The sequence below is a fragment of the Lactuca saligna genome, chromosome 5 (assembly GCF_052625555.1).
Source record: "Lactuca saligna cultivar CGN05327 chromosome 5, ASM5262555v1, whole genome shotgun sequence".
Classification (NCBI taxonomy): Eukaryota; Viridiplantae; Streptophyta; class Magnoliopsida; order Asterales; family Asteraceae; genus Lactuca; species Lactuca saligna.
Window position 1 is genome coordinate 130,014,553 of NC_136421.1, and position 23,792 is coordinate 130,038,344.

The 23,792-nt window shown below is 39.7% G+C and overlaps 1 non-coding gene across 1 annotated transcript; it reads left to right on the forward strand.

The window, feature by feature from the left end:
* Positions 1–14,481: 14,481 nt before the first annotated feature.
* Positions 14,482–14,588, forward strand: LOC144998967 (small nucleolar RNA R71). The gene has a single exon (XR_013660499.1). It is a non-coding gene; the product is annotated as a small nucleolar RNA R71 (small nucleolar RNA).
* Positions 14,589–23,792: the final 9,204 nt, after the last annotated feature.

Below are 23,792 nucleotides of genomic sequence, written 5' to 3' on the forward strand. Positions count from 1 at the left end.
CATATATTCCTCCATTCTCGATATCACATGGACTGATACATGGATTATAATCATTATCTCTGTCGATTTGTTGTTTCCCGATTTCCGATTTATGACGACTGACTAATTGAACAAATCAAATCAGTCCTGGCCCGGCCGAGCACTTCCATTTGTCATCATCAAATCATCGAGGGGCCCACAGATATCTCTTTTATCCCGAAGGTAAAAGGAATGGATAAACTTCGACTCATATGACTTGTTCTACTACTTGTTGAATCATACACAAAGGCACGTTTTATAACACCGAGTAACCGAATGCGTTTTCGTGCAATCAATGTACAACCAACTCATAGTAACAACTCATATCTCCAGGTTTGAAGAATATAAGATATTATCGTCTCATGATCACTCGTGATAAAATCCATGAAGTGATTCCAGTGAGCGCGGGTTGAATCCAATACTCAGAACTTATGAGCACTCATGAGTGTTGTAGCCCTTTGTCCAACACCTTAGACCTCTACAAGCTAACCCATGACAATCTTAATTCATATCTACTTCCAACATATGACCGACTGTGGATGGTTTGAATAACTTAGTCATTCCGGAAGAATAACCTAGTTTATTCTGGAAGTCAAAACATGCAAAATGAAACACAATAGTAATCGAATCCAATATGGTCTCAGAACTTATGAATATAAATAAAACACCTTTTATTTATCACCATATGATTACACAATATTCATTGTATACTGTTTCAGCTATCAACTTTATTCTTGAATTTAAAACAATAGTTGTCCCATGCTCCAAGCATGTACAATATGTTTTCTAAACACTAGTCATGCCATATACCAAGTATGCATACTATGTTTTGTCTATGATCTTTACTTTGTGAAATAGATTAACTGAACATAACTCCAATGATCCTTTTTCACAATCCCAAATACTTACTGCAAATGCAAGAATTCTAAACTCATGCCATTTACTGAACTCTGTTAGATTCTAAACTTATATGCATTGATCTTCTTGTAATGATTAAGCACAAATTCACAAAGGCTTGGCACCAATCATTACAGAGTATTCCAAAGGAGATCAGCTCCTTGGAAACATCCTTCTTGCACTAAGTTTCCTAATCTTACACAGATTGAATAATTTCTAACTTTGAAACATTTCCAGATTCCATTTTGACTATCACTTCTGAACGAGAGTTGCCTCCTTATAGATTATGTTAATATGGTCCTTCCAGAATTATCACTATACTTCCAATTGTCCTTAAGCACCCAATTGTTGGTAAACCATAGATTGTCCTCGACAATTGTTTAATCCTTTTAGTCATATCCATTTCTAAACCGTTTCCCTTCTTAATGCCTCAGGCATTTGGAAAATTTTAGAACGGATGAATATAACACATGTAATCGATCCTATATCCGAAGCATATAGGACACGATTCATGATGTCTCACATAAAAACTAAACCAGTCTTTTGCTATAACATTTCCATTTCAGTTTGCCAAGTTCTCATAATTCAGATTATGAAAAGGGATGCCGTAATCATAATCGAATTTTAGAACGCAAATAATGGACCCATATACATAATTTCCTTATGTTGAGCCATTCCAACATGAAATTCATATATATATATATATATATATATATATATATATATATATATATATATCCTTGACTAAATACGAATAAAACCTCAATCTAAGCTTTTAGATTTGAGATGAAGTATGATTTCCTCTCCCTTAATTATAGCAAAACAACTCTTTCCCAATTGAAACTTTGTTTTCTATAATTAACATTGCTAACTTGCAATTTTTATCATAATTATCATGCTCCCACTAACATGATGATTATGAGCATAACACTTATGCTCCCACTAGCTTTGACATGTACTCAGAAATCAGCTAACTTTCTTACCAAAGATCAGATTTCTGATACTAGATTGTTTTGATAAAATTTTATCAAAATCATACACCTTGCCTTAGATAGCACACCTGTATGTCTAAACAATTTTAAGAACTATGAAAAGGGATGTCATAATCATAGTCTCGATTGTTTAGACATTTGCCACTTCTCACAAGTCCAGGTTAGTGTGCCGGTAAACCACACACGCTCCACTAACGACTTTGAGAATGCAAATATTACAGTTTCTATCTAGCTAAAATCTACTTAGTGAAAGAGTTTCCTCACCATCATTTTCATGAATTGGAGATAAACCTTATGACACTTAGATTTACTGGTGTATGTGTTCTTATCCATGTGAATTGTCAAAATCATAGTCACAAGACAAGAATAATGACAAATCCAAACTCATATGGACTGATACTAAAGTACTCTCCCATCTTTTTAGATTTGAGAAACATTTATCTTTCTGCCTAAGTTGTTTCTTCTTATTCGCTCTGTCATACATTGGAATCTTTTCCCAATGTCTCAGAGTTACACTTAAGCTTGTAAGTATAATCATATTTACTGAGCTTTTGTAAACTATGACGAATAATCTTATCGATCTTTTGTGGTGGACTTGACCAGTGCACAAGAATGTGTAGTCGATCCCTTAGTCCATTACTTGACTCACACATCCATGTGAACAAGTAATTATTCTTAATTTTCCAATACTTGAAAGTTCTCATTCATCATGCTATACAACTTGCATGATTCCAAGTTCCGGTCCAATTGAAACATGGGTGATGAGAATCTTTCCTTATTTGGTAAATTTAGACATCACCACAAATAAAGAATCAATTTCATATTTCCACTCTTGCTATTAATGGAATCATATAAGCAACAATTTTTCCTCAAATGCCATTGTAAAGATATTTTAAAATAAATAAAATCAAACAATTTTCTTTTATTTTAAAACTTTTTGGAAAACCGTATCCTTACAATCCATATGAAAAATTGTTGTTATCTATTCCTAAGAAATATCTCATAACTCCTAAGAAGTAGCTCAAGAATCCAATCTTCAAACTATGCGATAGAAACCCATCTACGCAATCAGATTCAACATATTGTTTCTTTAAGTTTCTTCACTTTTCTTTGATTCTTAAAACATCACCATGTGACCCAGTCACATCATGTATCAAGAATCTCAGAATAGAAACTTAGTAGAGTTAGATAGCTGACTTTTCCTGAAGTAGAGTCAAACTAATTGACTTTAACATCCTTAGGTATGTTTGGCAGCTTTGCAACTAATGCCCCTTTCTTTGCCAATATAAACATATGGACCCTTTGATAATGGTACACGGGACTATCTCATACTTGACCTTTCTCTTTACCATTTGGTCAACCGAGTAGACTATGGCCGATCCTTTTCCATTGGGAAGAGAGAGCTTTACTAGATATCCAATGTCATGATTGTCAATGTCCATAAAGTTTTAGGAAGTTGATCATAGCAAATAGATAAGATCATTAAGGGTCTTGTCATAGTCCATTTCATAGGTGTTCCAAAAGAACTCACTATGTGACCTAGAAAGTAGTTGAACCACCAATTTTCTCAAGACTTTGACACCCAACTCTCTCGGCTTCTCAATGTGTGACTACATCTCCAAGAAGTGATCACACCTAGACCTTTCCTTGCCAGTAGGGCTTGAGTGACCTTGAACTAGTGTGTTAGGAAGAATAATGTGAGGAGGTTAAAGAAGTATGATTTCTAAAGGACATCATCTTCATTTAGGAAAGCTTGTTTCAAGAGATTTGGGAAGATCATAAATGTCTAAACCATACATCTTTTGGGAGATATTCAAGATAGTTGATCTTAAGTCCTTAATATGACACCCAATATGAAATATTAAGGCTAGAACCCAACAAACTATTTTATAACTTAGAAGAGGGATGCCGTAATCCAAGCTATAAAATATTTGAAGGTAGGTGAATGACGATTCACCAATTTCCACCACGATAAACAAAATGTAGTATTAGGTTTTAATTGGTTTTGAAACTCCTAGATCTTTGAGATTCATTGAATTGTACAATGGCATGTTTCAATCTCGAGTGTTCCCTTCAAGTTTTGTGATTGGGATGCCGAGGATCACAAAACAAGGTGTGAAGTAACAATGCAAATTACTTGGTACCCTTAAGTGTTTACCCCTCAATCGATGTGTCGGTTAACCACACATGCTCCATCGATACTATGATAAACATTAAGTTACCCTTTGCCTACCTTGTTAAATACGAGTTAGTGTGTCGGTTAACCACACACGCTCCACTAACCGACATAAACAAAGTGCAAAGTGTAATTTCATGGATTAGCACCTTATTCACATTTTCCTAAGTAACTAAGATTGGGTATTATTAAGAGTTTAGTTACTTAGTATTTATCATTAATACTTTTAATGAATTGAGAATTATAGTCCTGTCAAACCCGTTCGGCTAACAACCCTCCACCGGTCAAGGAAGCGGTGGGTGAGAGTGGACACCCATTAAACTGCTATTTTATAAGCAGTAACCTTATACCCCCCCCCCCCCCTTATAGACCGGCTTCGTGAATGAGGCCTACTAACGGTAAGACACTCTTTACTCTTATACATACATACATATATATATATATATATATATATATATATATATATATATATATATATATATATATATATATATATAAATATTATTAGCTTATAATATTATAAAGTATAAGGGTTGAATTTTAACTTTTAATATTTTCAGGGCTAACTTGGCATTAAAGTATTCATAAGAGAACATTTTTCAAATTCCAAAACTTGAGGGCAAGTTTTGAAAATATTCAAAACTAATTAATTCCATAACTTATGTGTTTAAAGTAGTTTTAATTAAAAATTCTTCAAGTTCCATAACTTGAAGACAAGTTATGGAAGACTTTAAACTTAATAAAAGAATGTAACTTTTCTTTAATTTATAACTTATGAAATTATTAAGGTTACACACTTTATTCTTTAATGAGGTGACTCTTGAACCTCCATAACTTGAGGACAAGTTATGGAGTCATTAATCCAATTAATGATGACAAGACTCTTCATTTTTGTAACCATTGCCAACTTTTATGAGTTTTATGAATCTTAAATGTGTCTTTTAATATAACTTGAGGACAAGTTACAAAAATACATTTTAGCATCAACTCTTAGATTAAAATGGATCAAACACACATAATCAATCAGTATTTTCTATTAATCTAAGCAACTCATAAGAACAAGGTAATTCAAATCAAACTTTTTCATGTAATTAGTCTAAACTTTAAACTAATACAAAACATGAATCTATTGACAATTATCTTTGAAATTGGATTAGTATGAACATTACCAGATGAAAATCAAGTTTATAAGTCCAAAAACATCTTAGGGTAATGTTCCTAGGCCAATCCCAGACAAAAAAGTCGAATTTATGCTGTTTAGGGTCTAACTCGTCGAGTGCATGAACCAACTTGGAGAGTTGGATCGATTTGATCACTTTTTAGGCATGGACTCGTCGAGTCTCCTGATGGACTCGCCGAGTCTGATGATCAGATAGCAATAACTTCGATTTTTTAAGCAGTTTTGCAAGTATAACAAGAAAACAAGCCTAGGCTCTGATACCACTGTTGGGTTTTGAGCATTCTAACACTCCTAAGTGTACATGAAACCCTAAATACCTTGGATCTATGTTTTCTCTATTATACATGCAAATAAGATCTTTCCAAGGCTTTAATCCTAACTAGCATATTATGAAGTTCTTATACTACAAAGTACTAGTTAGATAACATACCTTTTGATGTAACTTGATGTCTTCAAGCTTTAAGAGCTTAGCCCTAATAGTGTGGAAGCCTCAAATGGCATCACAAACCAGCAAAACACCTTGGAAGACTTTAGAGAATATGAATACTTGGTTCTCTTTAGTGAAATCGGCTAGCCCTTCTTAGTGTAACCACAGTAGTGCCAATTTCACCAACCAAGGACATCTTTATATAGTATGGAGACTAGGGTTAAACCCATGACCTTTCATTTCATATGATCCATGGGTTAAAGACTCCATGGACTATCCATGAAAGCTTAGCCCAACCTAAATGAACTTGGCCCATTCCGTATATATAAGAGTCCATATTTAATTAGTTCATTTTTGATCACTTAATTAATTCCAAATTAAGTCTTGATCAATACTAATTAAATAATATGATTCCTTATTAATATATTAGAACTTATAATATACTAATATAAATGATAACTATACTATTCTCAAAAGACTATCCATATAAATTGTGTCGGTGAAGTGCAACCCAAATGGACCATGCCGAGTCGGGTCAAGTACATACCAAATATAGTTATGGGCTTAGACATGAATCCAACAGTTCTGACTATAAAGCAGGAGGAGGCAGTCGCCGATCCCACCGTCATCACAGATACGTTCCTTCTCGACAATTCTTATGCTCGCATCCTTTTCGAATCTAGCGCTAAAGAAATTTTATTAGCCATTAATTCAAAAATCTTCTTAAACATAGTCCTCGTCTAGTAACCGAAACATTTACCGTCGAAATGGCTAACGGTGAGAAAGAAAATGCCAACGACATATTCATAGGTTGTACCCTTACTCTGAATGATCATTCTTTCCCCATTGACGTAGTGTCAGTTTCAATAAAGAGCTTTGATGTTATCGTTGGAATGGATTGGTTGAGTCCCAATCATGCAGATATCCTTTGATACAAAAAAACCGTCCGTCTTAATCTCCGCTCTGATCAGACTCTTATGATCTATGGCGATAAACTCAGTTCCAATCTCCGCATCATTTCCTGCATCAAAGGTCGAAAGCTTCTGCGAAAGGAGTGTTATGCATTCCTAGCTCATGTAATCAACGAGAAACATGAAGTTAAAGACCTCAAGAGCATCCCCGAAGTCTGCAACTTTCCTGATGACTTTCCCAAAGAGCTCCCGGGAATTCCTCCCGAACGCCAAGTCGAGTTTCGCATCGATTTAATTCCTGGAGCCAATCTTGTAGCCAAGTCTCCATATCGCTTAGCTCCAGCAGAAATGCAGGAGTTATCCAGTCACCTTAATGACCTGCTCAACAAAGGGTTCATCAGACCGAGTTCATAACCTTGGGGAGCCCTGGTTTTATTTGTGAAGAAGAAAGATGGATCCTTTCGGATGTGTATAGACTACTGCGAGTTGGACAAGTTGACAGTCAAAAACTGTTATCCTCTACCTCGAATAGACAACCTTTTCGATCAACTTCAGGGAGCCAGTTACTTCTCGAAGACAAGCCTCAGATCAGGGTGCCGTCAGCTTCAAGTTCACGAGAATGATGTTTCCAAGACATCATTCAGGACATGATATGGTCACTACAAGTTCGTAGTGATGCCCTTCGGTCTAAACACTTTCCTTGGTCACGTGGTAAACGAGGAAGGCATACACGATGACCCGTCCAAAATCAAGGCGATAGAAAATTGGTCAACACCGAAGACACCCATAGAAATCAATCAATTCTTGGGTCTCACTAGCTACTATCGCAAGTTCATCCAGAATTTTTCCGGAATCGCCAAACCCCTAACTACTCTGACACAAAAAGGTGCACCCTTTCGTTGGAGTGAGAAACAAGACACCACATTCCAAACGTTGAAACGAGCCCTGTACAACGCACCTATTCTGTCCCTACCCGAAGGAACAGAGGACTTCGTTGTTTATTGCAATGCGTACAATCAGGGTTTAGGCTGTGTGCTTATACAAAGAGGAAAATTTATCGCTTATGCCTCGAGACAGTTGAAGGCACACGAAGTTAACTACATGACTCACGACCTGGAGTTAGGAGCAATGGTCTTCGCACTGAGGATTTGGAGACATTAGCTCTATGGAACTAAGTTCACGATCTTCACCGACCTTAAAAGCCTGCAACATATCTTCAATCAGAAAGATTTAAACATGAGGCAGCGGCGATGGGTAGAGCTACTTAGTGACTATGAGTGCGAAATCCGCTACCATCCCAGCATGGCCAATGTGGTAGCAGATGCCCTTAGCCGAAAGGAGAGTTCAAGTCGCAAGGCAAAGACACTGTCGATGACCATCCATTCCCATTTATTTGAACAGATCCGTGAAGCCCAGTTGGAAGCCCTAAAACCATAGAACGTGTTGAACGACGCCTTGAGAGAAATGGAGAAGAAACTTGAGATCAGAGGTGATGGAGTCTACTGTTTCATGGATCGAATCTGGACCCTAAAGTTCGAAGGTTTCAGAGAAGTTGTTATGAATGAGGCTCACAAGACCAGATACTCTGTTCACCCAGATTCGGATAAGATGGACCTGGATCTCAAGAAACTATATTGGTGGCCAAACATGAAAGTCGAAATCGCTACCTTTGTGGGAAAGTGTTTGACTTGCGCTAAAGTAAAGGTCGAGTATCAGAAGCCCTCGGGTCTGCTCCAGCAACCCGAGATACTTGAGTGGAAATGGGAGATGATTACCATGGATTTCATCACCAAGTTACCTAGATCTCCGAGTGGGTATGTTACCATTTGGGTAATTGTCGATCGTTTGACAAAATCCGCTCACTTCCTTCCGATCAAAGAATCATTCAAAATGGAAAGACTCACGTGAGTCTACATCCAAGAGATAGTCCGACTGCATGGTGTGCCTGTGTCCACTATCTCCAATCGAGATAGTAGGTTTACCTCAAGGTTTTGGCAATCCCTTCAGAAAGCTCTTGGAACTAAGCTGGATATGAGTACAACTTATCATTCTCAGACTGACGCAAAGAGTGAGAGAACAATCCAGACCCTGGAAGACATGCTGAGAGCATGTGTCATTGATTTCGGAAAGTCGTGGGATACCCATTTACCTTTGATTGAGTTCTCGTATAATAACAACTACCACACCAACATCAAGGTTGCCCCGTTCGAAGCCCTCTACGGTCGTAAGTACAGATCCCCACTGTGCTGGGCCGAGGTAGAGGACACGCAGCTAGCCAAGAGTCAAATCCCCGATAGTGCTCTCACTAGTACTGAAATCATCCGCGAAACCACCGAGAAGATCATCTAAATCTGAGAATGACTAAAAGCTTCACGAGACAGACAGAAGTGTACGCCGATAAACGATGGAAACCTTTGGAATTCCAGGTTGGAGATCGTGTCCTGTTGAAGGTCTCGCCCTGGAAAGGCATGATACACTTTGGAAAGTGCGGAAAACTTAACCCAAAGTACATAGGACCTTCCGAGATCCTCTCTAGGATCGATCCCGTAGCCTACAAACTCCGACTAGCTTCAGAACTTAGCAACATCCATCCTGTCTTCCACACCTATAATCTTAAGAAGTGCCTAGCTGATGAAACCCTAGTAATCCCTCTGAACTTCATGGAAGAACCAATCGAAATCAGGAATAGAGAGATTAAACGTACGAAACAAAGCCGTATCCCGATAGTGAAGGTTCATTGGAATGGCACGCGAGGACCCAAGTTCACTTGGGAGCGCGAAGACTCAATGAGACACAAATATCCACATCTTTTCAGTTATATGATTTGTCACTTAATTCTAAATTTCGGGACGAAATTCCCTCTAACGGGGGATAATGTGACAATCCGAAATTTTTTCAGTCACGATAGCCCGTTCCCATCAGTAAAACCCATTTGTCTTTCAATTTGTTTGTTAATGTTGGTCATTTAAATTAGGACTTTAGTTTGACATTGTCAATGTCCACACCCATTACAAACACGTGAAAACGCCCCAAATGTTTATTTGGAAAAATTTTAGTTTCAACCACGCCGGGTTACGACAACTAAATCGGGTACGACCATAAGCCTCGTTTAACGTCAGTATCAAATAGATTTCCACCGAGCCTCAAACTCAAACCCTATATAAGGGTGAGTGGACTTCATTTGAAGCTTTTTCACTCTCTCTCTACTCTCTTTACAAACTCAATCTGTGATCCAAAATCACCCCTTTCAAGCTCCAATTTGGAATGTAATCCATCCTAGCTCATAGTATAACATGTTTGGCTTTCTAATTCATGTCTAAACCATGAAAAAGGACCAAGAACTTATGTTTACAGCCCAGTAACCCTTCCAAATCACTTCTAGTGCTTAGATATGACTTAGGGGCTTACATTAATGGACTTAGAACACCAAAATCTAAACATATAGGGAGTAAACATGAGTATACGGCCCAAGAACATTCTTGGACCATAAACACCCTTTCTAAGGCCGTAAACACCTTTTAAGGTGTTAAGATGCCCCTTAAACACCAGCTAAGCCTTGAAACAATGTCTAGAATCAACCACCATTGCGTTAGGGACCTTAAACATGAAAGAAACCTCCCCCTTAGGAGATTATGGCTATAAACCCCCTAAGGAATGGTTCCTGGGCTATAAACTCCTTTATAGTGGTCAAATGGTGCCCTAACTTCCTTCTATGGCTTGTACTTTGGACTAGAAACACTTGTGCTTAACCTAGGGACACCAAAACACATAAGGAAAGGGTACATGAGAGTTTATGGCAGTAAACTCCTTGTCTACAGCCGTAAAATCCTTAAATGGTCCATATGTATATCAAATCCCCTTCCATAGCCTTAGAACTGAACCTAACATCATCCCACAAGTGTTGTAAGAGCTTTAAGCAACCAAGAACGCCCCACCCATGATTTTACGGTCATAAAATCATGGGGATATGGTCATTAGGCCGTAATCTCCATTAGGATCTTACTCTTGAAGAGCAAACTCCATATCTAGGCCTTATACACCCTTAGATGCAACCCGAATCACTACTAACACTTGAATTGAAGTGTTTTCGCGCCTCGGAGTGTATATTCTTAATTAATTAGTAGTTCAAAGCCTAATTAGATAAAATTATGTATTTCCTCATATTACATAGGAACCTCGCACATATTCAAGCCATGAACGGAAATTTAGAATCTTAGTCGACACATTTCTCGGCCGGTGAGTTCATACCCCTACACTTTTTTCCATGCTTTCAATGTTTTCAGGGGGGAATACAAGCAAAAGTACAAGAATATCTTGTACTCAAACTTATTATTTCATTTGAAATGTTTCATATTTTGTAAGCTTTTAACGTTGGAAACCGTACTAACCAACAGTTTAATTTGCAGAGTAAGTTGTCAGACTATTTGTGAAAGTCATTATAAAATGCTATATCTTATATTTCACAATAGATTTTCCGTATCATTACTGTTAAAAGCATGAACCTTAGAACTTAGGCTACGTCCTTGATAACACTCCCCCTAGATATGAGAGTCAAGGACTAATAACATTAAACTTAGAACTTAGGCCGCGTCCTTGATAACACTCCCCCTAGATACGAGAGTGAAGGAGTAATAACATTAAACTTAGAACTTAGGCCACGTCCTTGATAGCACTCCCCCTAGGTACGAGAGTGAAGGACTAAGAACATTAAATTTAGAACTTTAGACACGTCCTTGATAACACTCCCCCTAGATACGAGAGTGAAGGACCAATAAAACAGAATTTCCTGTTTTATTATATTTTTATTTATTAATCTTAAGATTAGAGACACGTCCTTGTAACACTCCCCCTAGTTACGAGAGTGTATGACTACCCCCGTAACCAGAATCTCTTAGAGGGAGAACTTGACTTGAGTGTATAGATCTATATGAGATTGACTACCCCGCACCTGGCTACTAGCTACAGTCGGACCAAAAGTCCAAGGGTAACAAAAGTCATAAAACGATATTGGCTCCGTTCCGAGCCTTATCTAGTCTATTGTATTGTTATGGAACTCGCAATTTAGATTATGAAAACTTTTCTACTTACTTATTAGTTTTATATACGTGTTAAAATTTATGTACTTTCCAAGGATAACCAGGCTTTTAGAGCACTTATCTTAACACTACAAGTATGGTAGGCACTAGTACGCTGCATTCCGAACCGATAGCCAACCGCCAACTTTTAAGGAAAATAAGGGTTTTTTTCCTAGGATAACATAACTGTTCATAACCAAACTGTGTAACAAATGGATAAACAAACTTTACTTATAAGAAAATATGGGATTTTCATGGATAATAACTTTTGTTGAAAACTAAACGAAGCTTGGTCATTTTTAGAAACAAACCGCTTATGAACTCACCAGCTTTATGCTGATATTTTTTAAACTGTTTGTATTCTCAGGTTCTCCTTAGAAAGGTATCCCACGTTCTTTTGCAGAAGACGGAGCGTGTGGAAGTCACGTCTTTACTTTTGTTTAAACTAATGTATCTATAAAACATGTATTATCTTACTTTCAAACAAATGTAATGATTCTATGTAATTTGATGTTTTGTGTTTAATATGCTTACTATGTACATTGGTTGTGATACTTTATATGACATCCTCCGCCCCAGAACGTTTCCGCCATCGGTTTCGGGGTGTGACATGTAAACACTTCATAATTAGTAGAAACTCGGGCCCGAGGGTTGGTTCTTTTGATTGTATTTGACTCAATCTCTCGATTAGCCATGAGTGACTCAATGGATGATTTATTCACATCATCATTCCAAGGCCTTACATTCTCCTTTTCTCCCATACTTACCCTCTTGTCAAGTTGAATTTCTTCTTTTTTTTATCATCGTGTCAAGGTAAGCCAGATGTGCATGTTGGAAGTTAAAATTTTCAACAATTTCAGTCTCTTCTATTGGATTTTCCAAAGGATCCAAAAAAGTGTGCATGTCAAGGCTAGAAAGGGAACTTGTAAATAACGGGATAAGATCTTCATAATTTTTGAGGTTCTCGATTGGACTCGTCGAGTCAGTCGATGCTACTCGGCGAGTCGATGAGGTTTCCATAATTTTTATTGTTTCTTTTGAATCAGCTTCCTCTAGCAACCTTTCTATCTCCTTTAAATCTTTTCCAGCCTTGAAATTCCCTTCAGAAGGTAACATAGAGTTTTTTGGATTTTCTTCTTGTGAAAGCGCAATCTCTCTTTCTAACACTTCATCATCCAAATCTACTAAGGAAACTTCTCCGTTTTTCATCCTTTCATTCTTTTTCTCTTGTTCTGCTTTAAACACCACTGAATCGTTCCCTGCCCTTAGTGTTAGTGTAGATTCGCACACATCGACTACTGCACAAGTGGTATTCAAAATGGTCTCCCAATAATGATTGGAACTTTAAGGTCTTCTTCCATGTCAAGCACTACAAAGTCCATGGGAAACACAAATTTATTGAATTTGATTAGAAGATCTTCACACACTCCTTTTGGATGTATTATTGTCTTATCGACTAGATGGATATTCATATGAATCGGCTTTGGCTCCTGTAAATTTAGCTTCTTGAAGAAACAATATGGAATTAGATTAATACTTGTACCCGAATCGGTCAACGCATGAGTAGCAATTATGTTCCCGAATTGACAAGGAATGGAGATGCCTCCCGGATCACCCCTCTTTTCTGGTAGTTCATTCAGCAATACCTCAGCAAACTCTTCCATATTTTGTCTAGTAGTGAAAAGGTTTTTAAGCAATGATTCATACTTAGGCGTTTGAAGTATCGTTTCAACAAATGGAATGTTCACTTGGAGGGTCCTCACTTGCTCCATAAATCTTCTATACCATTGAATCTGCTCATCTGGTATGGCTCGGATTGGAAATGGCAAAAGGGGCCTATAAGGTATCAAAAGAGAACAATTTTTCTCATCAGACCTCGAACTCGTCGACTCCATGATGCCGACTCGGCGAGTCGAGTTGGTTTACTTGATTTCCATTCATCTGTCTCTTCTATTTGCTCCTTATTGGGTTTCTTCTGAATAGAGGTCATAGGAGTGAAAATTTTGTTAGAATTAGTGGTTATCACATTTAGATGCGCAATTTTTGGATTTTGTTGGTTATTGCCGGGAAGTCCACCAATTGTTCTTTGATTGATTTGTTATGCAAGCTGACCTATCTGCTTTTCAATGTTATGAATGTAGGCTTGCTGATTCCTAAGAAAATTTTGTTAATCTTTCATCATAGTTTGATGATCTTTATGCATTACCGTTGCTCCTTCAATTCAATGTGGGTATCATTGTGCCGCTTCTCAGATGCAACTACAAACCTTGTGAACATCTCCTCCAAATCAGCTCTCTTTTCCATAACCGGTTCTTCGTTTTGATAGAAACCCCATTCTTTTTGCTTGTAGTTATCCTCCTTTTCCTTTTTGTACTCATCATACGGGAGCTATTCCTTCTTGGGTTTCCGCCAATTATCATCAAATCTATCGCCACTTGAATAGAACACTTGAGCTTTCTTGTTTCCATTCTCATCCAAATCACAATCTTTAGTAGAATGAGGTCTTTTACAATTCTCACATCCAACCCGAATAGCATGGATTGTTTTATCCATCTTAGTCATCCTCCAATCTAAACTATCTAGTTTAGCCATCATTGTCGCCATGCTATCGTTAACAATGTTCACCACCCCCCGACTTACTTCATTCCTTGGGTTATGATATTCTCTAGAGTGTTTAGAGAATTCCTCAATTAATTCCTTGACACTGGGGGTGGCTTTTTTGTGAGCGGTCCTTACGAGTCAAGAAGCTGCCTTGTAGTCACATTTACTCAATCATAAAAAATAGATACTTCTTGTTGGCTATTAAGATTGTGATGTGGGCAATTCCTTAGTAAGCCCTTGTATCTCTCCCATGCCTCGTATAAGGATTCTCTAGCTTGTTGTTTAAAATTGGAAATGACTTTCTTCAATTTGGCTATCTTTGAAGGGGGCAAAATTAATCAATGAACTCTTCCTTCATTTTAGCCCATGTAGTGATAGATCCTGGAGGTAATGATTTGAGCCAATCCTTTGCAGTACCTTTGAATGTAACTAGAAGCATACGAAGCAGTTGGGTCTCGCGAGGCACATTTGGAACATTAAAATAATCAGCTACATCGTTGACCTTGTCCAAGTGTTTATAAGCATCTTCGTGATCTTTTCCGTAAAAGGAAATTTCCTTGAGTTGAGCAAGTATGTGACCCTTAAGCTCAAAAGTGGCAGTTGTAGGAATTGCGGGTTGCACAAGTCTTGGCCTAGTATCTTCACGTATTCTGTTCTTCCATTCTCCCATGGGAACTTCATCGATGTTTGCCATGGGGTTAGCTAGTTCGCCTTCAAAATCGCTTTCTTCTTCGTATTCGGATTCGGAGTCGTATTCGAATTCGGCCCCTTTTGGATTATCTTCAATTTTCTCTAACTTTCTTTCTTCGCTCTTTTTACTGCTGGTCTCTCATGCCTTCTTGTTCTTGTTCTTTGTCTTCCCAAAAACCGTTTTCAAGTTCGTGAATGGTGATTTCTTCGGTGTATTAGAACTTTCAACCTCATTGCCTTTGTTTTTCCTTAAAGCGGATTCTAGGTCTTCAAATGGAGGAACCATGGGTGTGTTGGATCCTCTGGTCATGTAATGCCTGCAAACAAAACATGAAAAATGTGTAAAAGGAACAAAAATAAAAAACTAGAAACGAAAATAGTTGTTTAGCGATGGACTCGTTGAGTCTGATCGTAGGGACTCGACGAGTTCAATGCAAAAACAACAAAAATTTTAAACGAACTTTCTAAAAGCTAAAAACTAAAATTCAATTCTAATCCTAAATCTACTAAAGGCAGTAACTTTGTGCAAGAGAAATCTCACACAAAGGATCGATAACAATAGTAATCAATTTAAATTTAGAATCGTTCCCCGACAATGGCACCAAAAACTTGATGTGTGTTTAACCAACTAGTTTTCTTCCTACTTCTGAAATATTAATTAATCACAAAAAAGGCAGTGGACCTGTCAATTGGTGGTATAGATCTAGTAACCAGGGTATCGAACTCAGGGAACAACAATTAAACTAATTACTAAAATTATCTAGAAACAAAATAACAAAAAATAAAAGAGGGGTTTTCTCAAGTTTTAAAAGACTAGAAACTTACTAACAATTAAACTATATAACTAACTAACAACTAAGCAAGCAAAGACCAACTAAATTCAATATCTAAAGGGACTTTTGTTCAGGTTTTACTCAATTGATCCTATGGTTCATTTAATTGTAATAGTGCAATGGATTAATCTTTTATTGGCTACCGATTCAGGTGATTAGATTCACATTCACTCTGCTAATCCTTAGAAAACAAACTAATTCAAGTAGTGGCCAGTTGTGTAAATTACTTAATTCTCTAGGTTATTTATTTGGGTTAAATAAGACTTGTAATGGTTAGTCAAATTATTAATTCAATTAGCCTCTTGTTGTTGGTTTATCAAACAAGCTCACACATTAACTTACCCATTCTCTAATTAATCCTAGTTTCACATTCACTAATCCTAGGCCCCTAATAAAGTGTTCACATAAATCACATGAGGTAAACAATTAAGAGATGTTCATGCAGCCTAATTGACTTCCTATTAACAGAAAATAGTTATGGTTAATGCATAAGGATCTTTAACAAGCTTAATTCAACAAAATCGCATATTTAAAAGTTAATCCTACCATTAATCAAACCATAGTCACAAAATTGTCTTACCCAAACAGAAGCTAAAGAGTTTACCTCATGATTAAGGTAGTAGAAAACTCAAAAATGAAATTCAATAACATAAACATGGTTTAAGTACTACATCTAGTTAAGAGAAATCAAAGTATGCCTTAGTTATCCTTCAAAATTGGAATTAGGTTGGATCTTCACTCTTCCAGATGCCTCTCTTCATTCTGAATCGTAGCTCCTCTCTCTAGGGATCTCAGAATCTTCTTGCATCGATCTGGAAAGCTCTTTTTATAGATTCGACTCGACTAGTCGAGTCGCTCATTAAATTTCCATGTATGGCAAGGTAAGGACTCTTCTGCTTTGCGAATCTTCGTGGGAACTCGTCGAGTCAATGCCAGACTCGCCGAGTCCTTTGTGGTTTTTGGTCCTCTCTTCGTTTGTTCACTCCAAAGTTTCCCAATAGCTGCTCCTACTTCCTTTTGCTTTCGAGCACTTCTTTTGGACTGAAAATATAATTCAAACATAATTAAGTACGTTTTGTCCATAATATGCAATTAATTAGCTAATAAATCATAAAATTCTATAGTAAATATAGGGCTAAACATGCACATATCATCCATATCGGAGCATGTCGATCTAGTAGTGGGTTCCACAAATGTAGCAAGGAGGGGCATTATGCGAAGGACTGCTGCCAGTCTACCCCAGCTGAGGTTTTGAGGATTTACTATCATTGTGATCAAGTTGGCCATTTGAAGGTCAATTGTTTGTTTGCAGCGGCAGACTTCGAGGAAAATTTCTAGTTTGAGTGAAGGAGAGATGTAACATCCCGAATTTGCATGTATTAGCGAATCCTTTCATTATTATATCATATGTGACATTTTGGTCCTTAGAGTTGTTTAGAGTTATCCTTAATGAGCCCTAGTGGCATTTTGGTAATTTAGAGGGATGGAGATGTATGTTGCACGTACACATGGATATGCTAAGCGTACTAGGGCACGCCCTAGTACGCTGGGAGTACACATATGTATGCTGAGCGTACTAGTGTCTGAGTGAAACCCTAAATTTTAGGGTTTGAGGAGTATTTAATCATCATTATGGACCAAGTTCCCTTATCCTTTCAACCTCCAAGTCCCTCAGTTGTTCTTGCAAATCCCTAGTCCCCTTGAGTGAGAGTGAGAGCCTTTAAGTGTGTCTTTGGTGTTTTAGAGTCAAAGGAAGTGCATCAAGAAGCTTGGGAACGTGAAGTAAGTATTGGATCTGGGGTTGTGGCTTCCTTCTTCATCACCCAAAGGTATAAAGCTCATACATTTATGGTTGTTTTCCTAGAACTCTTATTGTCTTATTTATTGCTTCTTTTTTTGGTCCCAAATGTTGTATTTTGAACATTGCATGTTCTGGATAATTTGAGCTTTCCTTTCAGACCCTTAGAGGAGCCCTTTAATCATAAATATGAGGTCCAAATGACTAGAAGTGTCCTATACATTTGGTAAAAAGGTCTTAATGGGTTAAGATCTTGTATTAAGAACTTTTGGATGTCTAAAGTCATAACGTTGGAAACTTTATGACTCTAAGGTGCATTTGGAGCATGGATCAGAAGTTTGGGCTTACATAGTTAAGGCATTAAGTACTTATTGAAGTTTGAACTCTACGAGGGTACGCCCCGCATGGAGGGCAGTACGCCCCACGTACCTGGTGAACGGCCCCATTTCCAGTCAAAGTGAGACTCGAATACGTCCTATGTAACTTTGGGGTACGCCTAGTGTACACTTTCTGTTGGGCTTTTGCGAGTTGGGCTTCAAATTTGGGTTATTTATGGGCCAGTTTGTCTTGGGCCCTTAATGGACTTTCTGAGTAGGAGTATTATAGGTCAGTTAAGGAATTGGGCCTTACGATGAGGTCTATTAGGGAGTTGGACCCAATTTGGAAAATTGGGCCAGTTATAGGCCTTGTATATTTGGACATTTTTGGATCATGGTTTGGACTTGGGTTTGGCCCATTTAAGGAAGAATTAATGGACAAATATGGGTTTAGATATTTGAGGTGATAATATAATTATTAATTGGAGGTCTATTTATTATGATAGTTCGAGGTTTTCGTGACCTAGCGGCTGGAGGTTCTGTTTGATACGTAAGTGTCAGGTGAGTTTTCCTCACCGTACTTATGGGTCGAGGGCACCAATGTAGGACCTTTTTGGATGGTTATCCTGGTAGATAGGATGTTGCTATGTGTTTATGATCTGTTTTGTAACAGCCCGGAATTTCCAAGTATTTATTATTGGTGTATTTTTGAAAAATTGTGAGTGGACTCGGCGAGTTGGAGCTCAAACTCGCCGAGTAGGATCACGATTCTTGATGCGGGTTCACGTCTGGACTCGTCGAGTCCAGGTTGTGTAATGAAACCCTAATTCCCAGGGTTTAAGACCTATTTAAAGGGGCTGATGGCCATCATTTGCGGCCACCAACCCCTAGAGAGAAACCCTAAAGAGATTTGAGCGTTTTGGGAGAGAAAAGAGGCCATTATTTACCTTTGGAGCATGGTTTGGAAAGGAAAAGGAGATTCTAGCTAAGAAGAGGCAAGGGAAGTGGAAATTCTGCGATTTTGGAGCTCAGAGCATCATCTTGGAGGTATATATTGGCTTCCTTTTTCGGTTTTATGATGAACAATTTGTTGGCTAGATTTGATGTCCATTTCGTCCCTAATCATGATAAGGCTTGAGATGAGATCCATAGAGGTCTAGAAGAGCTGTATTCTTTAAGCTTTATAAGTGTTCATGAGAGTATTGGCCTAGAGTTATGAGATATGGGGCTAAAACATCATTTATGAGCAAATAGTTGTTGTTTGAGCCCCAAGGTTTGGACTTTACGTGATTATCATTCTTGGGGAGGCCAGATCTATGAATGTATGGAACTGATCTAACCTCAGGAGTGAGTTTGAGTCGTTGCATGGCATGGACTTGCCGAGTCTGAAGAACAGACTCGGCGAGTAGCATGAAGATTGCCCAGCACCACTCAGCGAGTGGTCTTGGCGAGTTGAGGGTGTGACTCAGTGAGTCAGGGAGAGTCAGAGTGGGTTGATAGGTGGACTGAGTCAAGCTGGGACTCGCCGAGTTGTTCTTGAGACTCGGTGAGTTGAGTCGTGGAGGCCCCACAACTCATGCCAGGTCGAACTCGTCGAGCTAGGAGAATACCCGTCGTCTCAAGAGAGGATCCTAGGGAAATCAGTGTATGCCATAGACTCGCCGAGTCGCTATAGTGCACTCGCCGAGTCCGGTTAAAGTTGACCTTTGACCATTCACCAGTGTTGACCCATGTTGACTTGTTAAGGGATAGTCAACCTTAGTTGTGAAGTGTTATTTAGAGATGTATTGTATTATAGGAGGACTATAGATCGGGAGATCGAGCACGAGTGATTTTAGGGACTTGCGAGTTACCGAGATACGCGAGGTGAGTCTTCTCACTATACATACCTTGAGTAGGTGACTAGAGCTATGTGATACAATGCTTGTATGCTATATTTGTGTTATGTGTTGCACTGCATTATTCTTTGTGATTTATGCTGTGCATGTTTACAGAGTTAGAACCTAAGGGTTCACAGAGTTTGGGTGCACGGACCCATAGAGTTATAGCCTCGAGTGGCTAATATGTGTTATATGTGGTATTTTGGGGAACTCTCTAAGCTTTGTGCTTACAGTGTTTGGTGTTATTTGTTTCAGGTAGTAGTGACGACCGTGGGAAGGCGTCGGCTTGATCAGTACACACGCATGGGATTTATGATTTTGAGATCTTAGGATTTTTGTATTACTTGGATTGAATTTCAATATGGTTGTTTTATGAATATTAAGTGAACTATGTTTTATAAAATTTGAAAATTTTGTTTTGAAATTTACGGTGTTACAAGTTGGTATCAGAGCCTTGGTTTGAGGGATTCGGGTACACCTTCTGGATACCATCAGGTGAGGGTGCGAGATGAGGACGTCCAGAAGACAGCGCTTAGGGCGCGTTATGGGCATTGTGAGTTTGTGGTGGTGCCTTTCGGACTTACCAATGCCCCGACAGTGTTCATGGATCTCATGAACCGGGTGTGCAGGCCGATTTTGGATCGGTCGATGATTGTATTCATTGATGGCATTTTGGTATATTCGAGATCTAAAGAGTTGCATGAGGAGCATTTGAGGGAGATCCTTGGAGTTTTGAGATCGGAGAGGCTTTATGCCAAATTCTCCAAGTGTGATTTCTGGTTGCGAGAGGTCTAGTTCCTAGGACATCTTGTTAACCAGGAAGGGATATTGGTCGATCCGGCCAAAGTTGAGGCGGTGATGAGTTGGGAGGTGCCGAGGTCACCCTCCGAGATCAGGAGTTTTCTAGGTTTGGCCGGCTATTATCGAAGATTTATCAGGGATTTCTATAAGATCGCAGTGCCACTCACTAGGATGACCCGGAAGGGTGTCGCTTTATCATGGGGCCCCGAGCAGCATGCCTCCTTTAAGACGCTTCACCAAAGGTTATGCGAGGCCCCGGTGTTAGCCCTCCCGGAGGGAATGGAGGACTTTGTTGTATAATGTGATGCATCGATCTTGGGGTTAGGAGCGGTGCTGATGCAGAGAGGGCGTGTGATAGCATATGCATCGAGGTAGTTGAAGCCTCATGAGACGAGGTATCCCACCCATGACCTAGAGTTGGTGGGAGTGGTGTTCGCCCTCAAGATTTGGCGCCACTATTTGTATGGGGTTCGGTGTACGATATACACGGACCATAAGAGTCTGAAGTATTTAATGGATTAGCCCAACCTAAATATGCGGCAGAGGAGGTGGTTGGATGTGTTTAAGGATTATGATTGTGAGATCCTGTACCATCCGGGCAAGGCTAATGTGGTAGCCGACACACTGAGTCGCAGGGCGGAGAGCGCCCCGTTGCGAGATGTATGTTTGCGATTGATCGTGATGACTCCGGTGTTGGACACCATTTGAGGAGCACAGGCTAAGGCAGTGAGGTCGGAAAATCAGAAGAGAGAGCGAGTTGTTGGGTTGGTATCGGAGTTCGTTATCGATGGTCGGGGGCTTATGACTTTTCAGGGGCGTATTTGGCTACCATTTGTGGGAGGAACGCGTACCATTTTGATGGAAGAGGCTCATCGGTCGAAATTCTCGATCCATCCTGGGGCCACTAAGATGTATTTGGATTTAAGGAAGGAGTATTGGTGGCCTTGTATGAAGAGGGATGTTGTGTGGTTTGTTGAGAGGTGCTTAACCTGTCGTAGGGTTAAGGCCGAACACCAGAGACCGCATGGTAAGTTGCAGCCGTTGGAGGTTCCTGAATGGAGGTGGGAATAGATCACCATGCATTTCATCACCAAATTGCCAAGGACTGCTCGGGGAGTTGATGCAATTTGGGTGATTGTGGACAGGTTAACGAAGAGCGCTCACTTCCTTATTATCAGCGAGAGTTCTTCCGCAGAGAAGTTAGCAGAGATGTATGTGAGGGAAGTGATATCTCGGCATGGGGTGCCGATCTCGATTGTCTCAGACCGGGATGTACGTTTCACTTCCAGATTCTAGAAGAAGTTTCATGAGGAGCTGGGTAGTAGGCTACATTTTAGTACCGTATATCACCCCCAGACAGACGGACAGAGTGAGCGGACGATTCAGACGCTCGAGGACATGCTCCGAGTATGTGTATTAGATTTCAGGGGAAGTTGGGATATGTATTTGCCCTTGGCCGAGTTTTCTTACAACAACAGCCATCATTCGAGAATCGGAATGCCACCCTTTGAGCTGTTGTATGGGAGGAGGTGTCGGACCCCCATTTGTTGGGGAGAAGTCGGACAACGCGTTATGGGAAACACTGAGATCGTATTTCAGATGACAGAGCAGATCCAGCAGGTCAGACAGAGGTTACTGACTGCACAAAGTCGACAGAAGAGTTATGCGGACAGACACTGGTCCGAACTTGAGTTCCAGGTCGGCGACTTTGTGCTCCTGAAGGTCTCTCCTTGGAAAGGAGTGATTCGATTCAGGAAGAGGGGCAAGTTAGGGCCCCGATATATCAGACCATTTCGGGTAGTCGCGAGGGTAGGCAGGGTAGCCTATCGTTTGGATTTGCCAGCAGAGTTGGGGTAGATTCACGACACTTTCAATGTGTCACAATTGCGGAAGTGTATAGCCGATGAGTCGGCAGTGGTTCCATTAGAGGATATTCAGGTGGATGCGAGCCTGAATTATGCTGAGAGACCAGTGGCAATCAGAGATCGGAAAATCAAAGTTCTGAGGAAAAAGGAGGTACCTTTGGTTTTGGTTCAGTGGCAGCATCGGAAGGGGTCCGAGATGACTTGGGAACCGGAGCGTGAAATGTGCGCGCAGCATCCGGAGTTATTTACAGAGCGAGACTTCGAGGGCGAAGTCTAGTTCTAGTGGGGGAGAATTGTAACAGCCCGTAATTTCCAGGTATTTATTATTGGTGTATTTTTGGAAAATTATGAGTGGACTCGGCGAGTTGGAGCTCAAACTCACCGAGTAGGATCGCGATTCTTGATGCGGGTTCGCATCTGCAGTCAGTGAGTCCACGCTGTGTAATGAAACCCTAATTCCCAGGGTTTGAGACCTATTTAAAGGGGCTTATGGCCATCATTTGCAGCCACCAACCCCTAGAGAGAAACCCTAAAGAGATTTGAGCGTTTTGGGAGAGAAAAAAAGCCACTATTGACCTTTAGAGCTTGGTTTGGAAAGGAAAAGGAGATTCTAGCTAAGAAGAGGCAAGGGAAGTGGACATTCTACGATTTTGGAGCTCAGAGCATCATCTTGGAGGTATATCTTGGCTTCCTTTTTCGTTTTTATGATGAACATGGGGGTTTAGGGTTTCTTGACCCCTTTGTTGGCTAGATTTGATGTCCATTTCGTCCCTAATCATGATAAGGCTTGAGATGAGATCCATAGAGGTCCAGAAGAGATGTATTCCTTAAGCTTTATGAGTGTTCATGAGAGTATTGGCCTAGAGTTATGAGATATGGGGCTAAAACATCCTTTATGAGAAAATAGTTGTTGTTTGAGCCCCAAGGTTTGGACTTTACGTGATTATCATGCTTGGGGAGGCCAGATCTATGAATGTATGGAACAGATCTAACCTCGGGAGTAAGTTTGAGTCGTTGCATGGCATGGACTCACCGAGTCCTAAGAACAGACTCGGCGAGTAGCATGAAGATTGCCCAGCACCACTCAGCGAGTGGTCTTGCTGAGTTGAGGGATTGACTCAGTGAGTCAGGGAGAGTCAGAGTAGGTTGACAGGTGGACTGAGTCAAGCTGGGACTCGCCGAGTTGTTCTTGAGACTCGGCGATTTGAGTCGTGGAGGCCCCACAACTCATGCCAGGTGGAACTCGTCGAGCTAGGAGAATACTCATCGTGTCAAGAAAGGATCCCAGGGAAATCAGTGTATGCGCATAGACTCGCCGAGTCGCTATAGTG